This window comes from Panulirus ornatus, chromosome 29 (assembly GCF_036320965.1).
Source record: "Panulirus ornatus isolate Po-2019 chromosome 29, ASM3632096v1, whole genome shotgun sequence".
NCBI lineage: Eukaryota > Metazoa > Arthropoda > Malacostraca > Decapoda > Palinuridae > Panulirus > Panulirus ornatus.
Window position 1 is genome coordinate 4,242,465 of NC_092252.1, and position 12,524 is coordinate 4,254,988.

The window sequence follows — 12,524 nt, forward strand, 5'->3', positions numbered from 1 at the left end:
AATAAAGAGGGTTTTGAGAAAGTTTTGTTTTTAAAAATGATTCCTTAGTGTACTTTTTTGGCCAGATTTAAGAATAAAAATTTCCAATCTGTAATGTTTGGAAATGGATTGGGAGCAGAAAATCAATCCAGTTTGAAGTTTATTATCATTGTCATACTTTTTCCTCAAAAAGTCCTCAAAGGGGAAAAAGAACAGCTGTGGTTTCCCGGGGGGCAGGCTGGCTAGCTTGTTCCCCGGGTTTAAAGGTTTTTTGAATCCGCCACCAAATAAAACCCGGGGGGGTTTTTATCAAAAAAAGGTTTTGGGTTTAAAAAAGGGGGTAAAGGGGCGATTTTATTTTTGAAGTCTAATTAAAAAAAACACGCCCTTTAAAACCAGGCTTTGGCTTCCCTAAGGGAAATTAAACCTCTGTTCCACTTTTTTTCCCTCGGGGCTTTGTTTTTTCTTTAAAGGACTGACGACTGTTTTTTTACGACATTGAAAAAAAAATTAAAATCTGGAAAATCAAGACCAACCCAAAACCCCAAACACAAAACCCCAAAAACATTTTTTAAAAAATAAAAAATATATTTTTTTTTTCCCCAAAAAATCTTTAGGATTTGGAAAAAATATTTTTTAAAAACAAGTTTCTTTTCCTTTTGAAATTAAATTTTATTTTTACAAGACCACATTTGGGGGGACCCGGGGCGTTAATAAATACAAAAAAAGCATTAGAAATTATGAAATTTTTGAAAAATGTATTTAAACCAAAAGGGTTTTAGGGGTTACGATTTAATCAATCGGACCCAAAAGCAATATTTTGACAAACACTTGTTTTTGTCTCTCCATAAAAATAAAATCTGGGATTTTAATTTTTTTTAAGCAAAAATTAAAAAGTGTTTAAAATTTGGGAAAAAACAAAAGGGAAAATTTTTCAGGGTTTTTATTTCATAATTCTACGATGGGAAAGAAAAAAAAAATTCCACTCCAAAGCAATCTAAAAAAATGGGGGACAAGATTTTTAAATTTTTTTAATTTCTCCAAATTTTTTTTTTTATGTTTTAATTTATTCAATCTTTTTTTTCGCTCAGCTTTGAAATTTGGCGTAGGGGTTGACGGGTTTGTTTTTAAAGAAATCAATTTAAAGTTAAATTCCCTTTCCCCCTGTACTGCAAGTTTAAAGACCCGGAATACAAAAATCTACACCCGAGTTTTCCCTTTTTTGAAGGCCAGGGGGAATATGGGGGAAAAAATTAAAAAAGAAAAAAAAGGGCCCAAAAAGCTTATGCTCACACACACACACACACACACACACACACACACACACACGCACACATACACACCCAGACAACCACGTCCACGGCAAAACATGAATTAAAACACATCAATTTTCTTTCTCTCACCCCGGGCCATCAGTAACTTACTTCTCCCGCGCGTTTAATCTTTGTTTTTGTTATTCCTCTGCCGGAATAGATGGAAGGGAGAGAGCATACGGGCGATCAGGGGGAGAGAGAGGGGAGTGGGATGAGAAATGGACCTAAGCGAGGGAGTAAGAGGATGATGAGAAAGGGAGGGAATGGTAAAGAAAAGAGGGAGAGGTGGTGGAGTCGGAGGAGGAGAGAGAGAGAGAGAGAGAGAGAGAGAGAGAGAGAGAGAGAGAGAGAGAGAGAGAGAGAGAGAGAGAGAGAGAGAGAGAGAGAGAGAGAGAGAGAGAGAGAGAGAGAGAGAGAGAGAGAGAGAGAGTATAGAAGAAAAGATTGAAAGACTGAAGTAAATAGAAACGGGAAAATGATAAAGAAGAATAAAAATCTTGATAATGAGAAATGATAAGAGATACGAGAATTAGAAATCAGTAAACAGAGATTAACAAGACAGAGAAAACAAGAAAAAAAAAGAGTAAATGTAAGAGAGAACAAAACACGAGAACTAAACAAAAATAAACAACAAACATCAGGGAAGTTAAGAGAAAGGAGACCTGAAGCGAAAGAAAAAAAAAAGGAAGAAAACTTTGAGTGAGCGTAAAGACGAAGTTGTGTTTTAAAATTAAAGATTCTCGTCTCTTGTCTTTTGTTTGGAACTTTCTACACGCCTCGATGTTTTCTTTCCTGTGAAAAATAAATATTTCTTTGCGTTTTGAGAATATTTGATTTTCTTCTTTTCGCTCAATTTATTCTCAACTTGAACTACACTTTTTCTTTCTCACTTTCTCTCCTCCTCCTCCCTCCCTCCCTCTCTCTCTCTCTCTCTCTCTCTCTCTCTCTCTCTCTCTCTCTCTCTCTCTCTCTCTCTCTCTCTCTCTCGAAATGTTTCCTTTCGTTTTCGTGCATCTTACCTGATTCCAGCTTGAGCGAAAGTTCTCATAATTATCAAACCGCTCATTTATTTTTTTGGCCCGACGTTGCCATATATTCGTAATATATCTCCCCAAAAAAGAATCTTCGTTTTTTTTGGTTTTAAGAATGTCTTCCACGGCTGACTTCCTTTTGGATCTTTATATAAAGTGGTCGTCTGTGTCTTCCCCACTTTTGAATCTTTATATAAAGTGGTGGTCTGTATAATGTTGACCCCCTCCCGTTACTTATTTGATCAACTGTATCTTCGCTCAAATTCCATCCAGATATCTTTTTTACCCTCCCCCCCCTCTCCTCCCACCCTCAATTTGCAGATTGCGTCCATGTTTTAAACTGAGTCTCTGCTGTGCTTTTACATTTTTTTTTTGTGCTTTTTTTTTTTCTCTTCCAGTCATCTGATTCTAAGTTGCGGATGCTTTGTTCTCTCTCTCTCTCTCGCGTCACCAGCAGAAGCCTGGAGGGAGAGAGAGAGAGAGAGAGAGAGAGAGAGAGAGAGAGAGAGAGAGAGAGAGAGAGAGAGAGAGAGAGAGAGAGAGAGGCGCAGACTTCATCAGTTACATTATTGATACGTTATCTTTTCATCAACATCTAAAAAAGAAAAAAAAAGAAATATGTTTTCCCCCCTCCACCCCTGGCTCAGAGCATTGAACAATCTCTCTCAACAAACGACGGAATTAAAAATCACACACACGTGAAATGCAAATAAAGATATTACCTTTGTTGAACACGAGTCATGTTAAATGAAAATATTTACCCAGCTAAATACTTTCTTTTGATGATGTTTATGGTTAACACATTGCAGTAAAATGAAAAGAAATAGATTACACACACACACACACACACACACATAAATATATATATATATATATATATATATATATATATATATATATATATATATATATATATATATATATATATATATATATATATATATGTATATATAGTACATATATATTTATATATATATATGTGCGTGTGTGTGTGTGTGTGTGTGTGTATGTGTGAATGTGGCAAAATGAGATTATATATATCATTCATATACGTTTTTCGGAAAGGCATTTCATGCAATTGTAGGTTCGGGTTGACTCCCAGAGACCAAAATATGGCAACACTTCATAACCATTGAGGTTTCCAGGTAGCGACTTAATTACTAAATATCTTTATCAGTAAACATGATCTGGAGCTGGTAGGACTTAGCAAAACACGGCTCTGTGATCAAACGGATATGTGAATACAGGGCTGGGGGAATGTGGGGGGAGGGGAAGGAGAAGGACATTTGTGTTAGTCTTTTCAATTACAGTTATCAGTGAAATTTGATTCATACACTCTGAAATGAACTATATATATATATATATATATATATATATATATATATATATATATATATATATATATATATATATATATATATATATATACATATATATATATATATATATATATATATATATATATATATGTATATATATATATATATATATATATATATATATATATATATATATATATATATATATATATATATATATATATATATATATATATATAGGGGATGAAGAATACTTCCCACGTATTCCCTGCGTGTCGTAGAAGGCGACTAAAAGGGGAGGGAGCGGGAGGCTGGAAATCCTCCCCTCTCTTTTTTTTTTTTTTTTTTTTTTTTTTTCCAAAAGAAGGAACAGAGGGGGGCCAGGTGAGGATACTCCACAAACGCCCAGTCCTCTGTTCTTAACGCTACCTCGCTAATGCGGGAAATGGCGGATAGTTTAAAAGAAAAAGAAAAAATATATATATGTATATATATATATATATATATATATATATATATATATATATATATATATATATATATATATATATATATATATATATATATATATATATATATATATATATATATATATATATATATATATATATGTATATATATATATATATATATATATATATATATATATATATATATATATATATATATATATATATATATATATATATATATATATATATATATATATATATATATATATATATATATATTTATATATATATATACATATATATATATATATATATATATATATATATATATATATATATATATATATATATATATATATATATATATATATATATATATATATATATATATATATATATATATATATATATATATATTGGCGTCATGATATATAGAAGATGTATCATAAGGGAATGAATTTCATTATATATTCTTATATTTCAACCTTGTGCTTTCGTCATGGATGCTGTCGCGTTCTCAAAGAGGTCATAGGTCAAATACGCGGAATATTTTAGTCGATGGACAATTATTAATTTGCGCTGGCATCCTGCCATCTGAGTTCTGTGTTTTCATTTGATGGACACACACACACACACACACACACACACACACACACACACACACACACACACACACACACACACACACACACACACACACATGTTTATATATTAATCTATTTTGATATATGTGTGTATGGGTTATAACTACGAGAATCTATATTTTCTCTAAATGCACCTTTTTCGAGTTCCTTTGTGATTTCCTGGCGGAAGAAGAAGAAGAAGAGGAAGAAGATAAGGTAAAGGAGATATAGCGTCAACCCAACAGAAAATGTGAGGCAACTTAGAGGAAAGAAGAAGCCGACTGTGACATTCTCCCTCTCTCCCCTCCTCCCCCATCTCCCCTCCCCTCTCCCCCCTCCTCCCCCCAAGGGGGGCGAGGAGCAAAGACCAAAACACGCAAGAAGTGGATTTGCATAAACATCGCGAAATTTACGGAATTTCTCAACCGACTGGAGGCCAGTTTATCGTCTTAACGGCGGAGGGGAGTTAGGGCTGAGAGGGGGTGAGGGGGTGTCCCCAAAGTGAGTCTCTTTTACATTGTCGTCGTGTATAATGCAGGAGTGTACGTATGTGGTCGTGGTCTGTCCTGTTCTCTGTTGACGCTCTGTGATCTGCAGATCCTTTAAGAAAATGGGGTTGATGTCTAGTTTGTGTGTGTGTGTGTGTGTGTGTGTGTGTGTGTGTGTGTGTGTGTGTGTACGTGTCCTTCTGTAAGAGTAAGGGTGTGTATATAAGTGTGTTTAAATGTATGTGTGAATGGGTAGTTACGTATGTGTGTGTGTGTGTGTGTGTGTGTGTGTGTGTAAGTCTGTATCCTTTATGTACGTGTTTGTGTGTACTGTGTATTAGGATTTGCATGTGTGTGTGTGTACATGCCTACACTTCTGTGAATAAAAACACACACACACACACACACACACACACACACACACACACACACACGCACAAACAAGCCATCATGCAGGGCGAGGCAAACATAACCATAAAGTACAAACCATCGTAGAATTATTAGTCACCTAAAACACCAAGTTGGCAACCCCCATCCCTTGCTTCCCCCTCCCTGTGATTACTTTAAAAACTCCAAAACAAATGACATTAAAAACTCAAAAACAAATTACTTTAAAAACTTCCAAACAAACGCAGGATCACGTCATGTTTTGCCGTGTTACACAGCGCCACACGCTGTGTTACATAACGTGAAGTACAAGGTAGTGTGACGTTGTGTAACAGAGTGCGACATAGAAAAAGAGAAAGTAACGAGAAAGTAAAGAGAATAGAGATATGTTCGTGTAATATGATTCCTTAGTGTACTTTAAGGCAAGATTTAAGACTAGATTGCTAATCTGTAATGGTAGGAAATGGATTGGGAAGCAGAACTCCAATCCCAGTCGATGTGATTATCATTGTCATACTTATTCCTCAACCAGTCCTCAAAGGGGAAGATGAACAGCTGTGTTGCCTGTGGGCAGGCTGGCTAGCTTGCCTTCCCGCTCTACACGGTGTTCGAATCCGTCACCACTACACAACGGAGGATTTCCATCATAACAGGTCGCCCTTAAGAAGTGATAGGCGACGATTGATTATGAAGTCTAATTAAACACACGCAATTAATCCAGGACTTAATGACTCCATAAGTTAATTAGCCTCTGTACCACTTTTTACCCTCGGGTCTTTGTTCGTCTTAAGGACTGACGACTGTTATTCGACATTGAAAAAAAATTAATATCTGGAAAATCAAGCACACACACACACACACACACACACACACACATATATATATATATATATATATATTTTTTTTTTTCCTAAAAAATCTTTTAGGATTTGGAAAAAATCTTTTTTTACAGAAACTGTTTCTTACCTTTAGAAATTAAATTCATATTTACAAGACCACATCTGGGAGGACCAGGGACGTTAATAAATACAAAAATGCATTACGAAATTATGAAATTTCTGAACATGTGATTTAATCCAACGCTTTAGGATTACGATTTAATCAATCGGACGAAATGCAATATTCAGACAACAGCATCTTGTTTGTCTCTCCATCATGATAAACATCTGGGATTAATTTCATAAGCAAAATTAAACGTGATAATATTGGTAGAAAAACAAGTAAGAAAATTAGTTCAGGTTTTTATTTCATATTTCTACGATGGGAAGAAAAAAAAATTCCACTCCAAAGCAATCTAGAAAATGGTGACAAGATTAAATGTTTTAATTTCTCCAAATTTTTTTTTTTATGTTTTAATTTATTCAATCTTTTTTTTCGCTCAGTCTTATGAAATTTGGGCTGTAGGCTTGACGGGTTATGACTAATTAAAGAAATCAATTAACGTGTACTTCCCTACTCCATGTACTGCAAGATTAATGACCAGGAATACAAAAATCTACACCAGAGATCCTCATTTAAGAAGACCAGGGACGAATATGGTAAGGAAAAAATTAAAAAAAGAAAAAAGGCCAAAATGCTTATGCTCATTTCAAATTAAAGCTGGCCATTTAAATCTAATTTCCAAAAATCTGAAGATAATATAGTCACGAGGTTTCCCATCAACATATTTGATCCAAATGTACCACAATACAAATTTAGTATTCACAACCGAAATGTCACAATAGATCAACAAATCAAATAGAATGTAATTACTGATTATCATTATTCTGAGTGTCGATAAGCAATGAGCTATCACATCTAATTAAGAGACAGGCTGAGTTGAAATCCCATAGCATTGCTATGCACTGTGAATAGCAGCTATACGAAGATTTTAACATAAAAAAGTTTAATGGGAATTAGTCCATCCCGAAAAAAAAATTAATATAATTTTTAATGACCATTTTCATTCTTTTAAGAAAATTGGGTGACTATCATATATGAGTTACAGGGAGAGAGTTTGACACTCTGTTGCTGCGTCTCAAAGCCTTGTATATATATGTTTACCATGTCTTATGTAAATACACACACACACACACACACACACACACACACACACACACACACACACACACAGACCAGCCTAAGCAAGGTACCCATTTATCAGCCATTCTTAGATGGAGGATGATGAACAGTTGGGAATGACTGAGGGCCGACTGCCGAGTCCAGGATTCGAACCTTTGCGGGTTAGATTCCGGGAGGGCCCTAGCTTATTCATGTGTGTGTGTGTGTGTGTGTGTGTGTGTGTGTGTGTGTGTGTGTGTGTGTATGCTCTATTTACCCATCATTTACCCATCTTCTGTCTCCCACTACCCTATCATCCGTGTATATCCTCTCCCATTATTCAAAGCATTTCCTCATCGTTACACTGCAATTACCCTCAAATAGCCCCCTATTCATCAAGTAATTAGTCGTCATTTGGCTTTTAATGACCCCTGTAATACAGTGGAGACTGTACGCTGCAAATGACCAATTGTATAATACAGTGGTGAATATACCAGCGAGGTTATTGTAGTGTGTTGTCCTGCCCACTGTAGAATAAAAGATAACTAGCATAATAAGGCAAATTATGCATTAATTAAGGTATTTACCTTAAAGTCTAGATATATCTCCGGTGCTTATAATTGGTGTAACACTGAAAAGAAAAGGTATATATATATATATAAATATATATATATATATATATATATATATATATATATATATATATATATATATATATATATATATATATATATATATATATATATATATATATATATATATATATATATATATATATATATATATATATATATATATATATATATATATATATATATATATATATATATATATATATATATATATATATGAGAGATGTCTTAAAGACCAATTTAGAAATTATTACACCTTTTATCCTCTGATCAAAGGTGAAGCTCAGGTTTTTTCTTTTTTTTTAAAAAAAGACGTGCGATTAATCCCTGCGAGTAATTCCATCCTCTTTTGATCATCCAACATTTACTCTTTTATCATTGCACATTAATCACATCATCATAATCTAATGACCCCCGTAATATAAACCGGATTTAGGAAAATCTTACGCTCGCCCGTTTTCTTTCTAATCATTTTACTGTAAGATTATGTGTACATAAAAGGCTTTCGAAAAAAAAAAAAACAAAGCTGACCTTTTTTTTTGGGTGTTTTTTTTCCTTTCTTTTTTTAGTCTATACATAAATATATTAAATGATAAATTTCACTCATGAGGGTCAAAAGACACGAAGAATCTCCCCTGAGCTCAATGTTAAGTCAATTTTGACATGCTGATGTGTACACAGTATTGAATAAGTGGGCTTCATAAAAAATAATGTCCTCCTCCACCACACCCAGTTCGCTCACCTAAGAGAACCCATCACCGACCACGCCAGTTGAGTCATCGATAACACACACACACACACACACACACACCGCTCGTCATCCTAAAGGTCATTGATGGCGTCACACAGCCCTCGCAAGGGCACTTGTCATTAAAGAAATGATGGGAGTTTCTACCTTCCATAACATGACATCAACCTTATCAACTCCGCCTTTGTCCACGAGTTCATGTTTCACCATCTCGCCTCACTAAATTGGAAAATGTAATTCAATTCTTTCTTTTTCTCAATGAAAAATGTAATTAAACTCCTTATTTTTTTTTTCTTCTCTCATACGGTTTCGAAGTGCCTTCTAGCTTTGAGCAAAAAACCTGACATCAATGACTCAGTAAGTGAATATTTGAATTTAGAATATCCCAGATATTCAAACTCAGGTTATGAACTGGTGAATCAGGAATACATTATGACCAGCCCGTGTGGAACAGTCCTCAGCCAAGATGATACTAGTGACGTTAGCTGTACAGGAGGTACACCCAACTAGATTATTTAGAAAGAGCAGTGGCTTCTTCCCACTGACTCCTCTCTCTCCCCTGCCTCTCTCTCTGTCTCTCTCTCTCTCTGTTGAGGTTTGACCTATCCTATCCTCCTCCCCTTGAAGAGTTTAAGGGTTCAAAAACACAACCACATTATCTCGCCAACCCAGCCCGCCCTGCAGGCTCTTGCATACATTACCCGACCCAGACCACATTAAGGCTGTGGTTAACAGTGTCTGTAGTTCTGCCACAGACAGGATCCCTCACCAACAAGTCCTGGAGGTAAGAAACCTTTTTTTTAACTTCAATGTTTTGCTCTTACTTCGACGCACGTCTGTTGCTTTTTGATGTTTGTTTCGTACTTCGTTGTGTTTTTCTTTTACTTCGATGGTTCTGTCTTTTACTTCGATGTTTATATCTCTTTCTTTAATGTTAGTCTCTTCGATGTTTTCCTCTTACTTCGACTTTTCTTTGTCTATAACTTCGATGTTTATCTCTTACTTCGATGTTCATCTCTTTTTCTTCGGTGTTTCTTTCTTCGATGTTTTTGTCTTTTACTTCGATGTTTATCTCTTACTTCGACGTTCATCTCTCTCTTCGATGTTTGTCTCTTTGGTGATTTCTCTTACTTCGAAGCCTCTCTTTTACTTCGATGTTCCTCCCTCGAGTCTTGGTGGCGGTGGACCTCTAAGACCTACCCCATATACCCCCCGTTGGCAACGCCCTTTCCAGAGAAGGAGCCGCCATGTGGCCAGCCAGGCTGGAAGCAGCCACGGCTGCCGGGGGGGAAGAGAGAGGAGGGGGAGTTACCTCAGCTAGGAAGCCATCCACCCTGCTGAAGCCAGAACAACTCGGCTCTGACATCCCATTACGCTGGGAGGCAGCGGCAGCAGCAGCAGCAACAACACATGGGTGTGTTGTGTGTGTGTGTCTGTCTCTACATAACTCCGGCCAATGACAACGACCCTACTGAGATTGGATTTTCCAAATGCTCTTAAATCTTGCGTTAGGATGGGAACTGTTGATGAGAGTCGTCCATCAATTCTCTCTCTCTCACTCTCACTCTCTCTCTCTCTCTCTCTCTCTCTCTCTCTCTCTCTCTCTCTCTCTCTCTCTCTCTCTCTCTCTCTCTCGTTGCAATGATCATCTCATGTTTCTTTCCTTTCTTTATCTTCCTTCTTGATGAGGTCTGCAGTTAAGCTGCTTGCAGATAAGCAAATAAAAAAGAAAAGATACAACCCATCTCACTCCTCTCGTCCTCTGCGCGTAGCTGCCAACGCAGGCAATATGGTTTCCAGAAAACTTCCCCCCATCTCGCCACCTGTTTTCTAGAGGGTGTGTTACATGACTGGAAAACGAGCGAAGGAAGGTTTCCTGATAGAGGATGCTGAAACCCTCTGTCTACCCACCCGAACGTAAAATCTTCACACCCCAGTCCCGAGGGAAGTGGAGGAACTGGAATCCAACCTGACAGGAATCGAAGCCCTTAACCATGAAAAGAGAATCCAGCCGGGTGGCCATGGGATCCAATGCCACTGAAGAGAGAGAGAGAGAGAGAGAGAGAGAGAGAGAGAGAGAGAGAGAGAGAGAGAGAGAGAGAGAGAGAGAGAGAGAGAGAGAGAGAGAGAGAGAGAGAGAGAGAGAGAGAGAGAGAGAGAGACTCGGAAAGGTTGAGAAACGGAAGAGACAATATAAACCCTTGCCAGGTGATATACGAAAGCGCTTGACACCGTGTCTCCCGTTTCTTTGTGGTTTTATCAGCATATTTCGTGTGTGGCGGGGTGGCGACGAAAATGGATGAAGGCAGCAAGTATGGATATGTACATGTGTCTATATGTATATGCCTGTGTATGTATATGCATATATACATTGAAATGTACATATATGTATATGGGCGTGTGTGGGTGGGTTGGGCCATTCTTCGTCTGTTTCCTTGCGCTACCTCGCTTACGCGGTTAAGTATAATAATAATAATAATAATGATAATGATAATAATAATGATATATACATACATCCGTGGAAAATGAAACACGATATATCACCTTAGGAAGACTTCATTTAAGACCGTATTAAGGAAGCAATTTGTACAGCTAATATCTTTGACAGATGCGCCACTACCGCTACACCTCCCTTCCTCCCCAACAGCCTGGTCACACAAGGTCCAATTACACCACCTGAATACGAATCAACTGGCCAAACAGACGAGAGACTGATGGAAATGCTTGGACACGCTGCCTGTATCAGATCTGAATATAATTAGTTTATTAGCGACAAAGACAAGTCAGGCTGTAGGAGGCACTGGGGGGTCCTGACGTGGCCTTTCCCTCCTTCCTTCCTTCCTTGATTGGCAGTTGTGGGAAAGATCATGATATACATTCAAGTAGAGTTCCTGTGTAGATCATCTACCAGGAGTAGAGTGGCGAGTTTTATCCCTCTGTATGAACATCGAGAGATGGATAGATAGATAGGTAGGTAGACATATAGATAGATAGATAGATAGATAGATAGAGAGAGAGAGAGAGAGAGAGAGAGAGAGAGAGAGAGAGAGAGAGAGAGAGAGAGAGAGAGAGAGAGAGAGAGAGAGAATTAGATTAGATTACATTAGATCAATTTACTATTGACCAATCAAGATCGGAACATGAAGTCACAAAATGTCTCATGATGGCAGACGGAACATCGCTCCTTGTGTTACTTTTTTTCCCGGGAAATTCAATTACCTTCCATTAATTCTTTCTTCTTTTTTTTTTCCTTCCTCTTCTTCTTCTTCGTCAGATCTCTCGGGTAAAACTGGGAAATTAAACTTCACTCAGCTGTACTGGGTTGCATCTTCTGTTCAATCTTTTTCATCTTTTTTTTCCTTTCCTCCTCTCTCTCTCTCTCTCTCTCTCTCTCTCTCTCTCTCTCTCTCTCTCTCTCTCTCTCTCTCTCTCTCTCTCCCCAAGGAATTGTCTGTTCAAGTGTTGGGTTTGTGTGGGTGTGTGTGTGTGTGTGTGTGTGTGTGTGTGTGTGT

The 12,524-nt window shown here is 36.9% G+C and overlaps 1 protein-coding gene across 3 annotated transcripts in view; it reads right to left on the reverse strand.

Moving 5' to 3' along the window:
• LOC139758026 (nephrin-like) overlaps positions 1–12,524 on the reverse strand; it is a 238,177-nt gene that overhangs the window by 147,506 nt on the left and 78,147 nt on the right. The gene's annotated exons all lie outside the window — the stretch shown is intronic.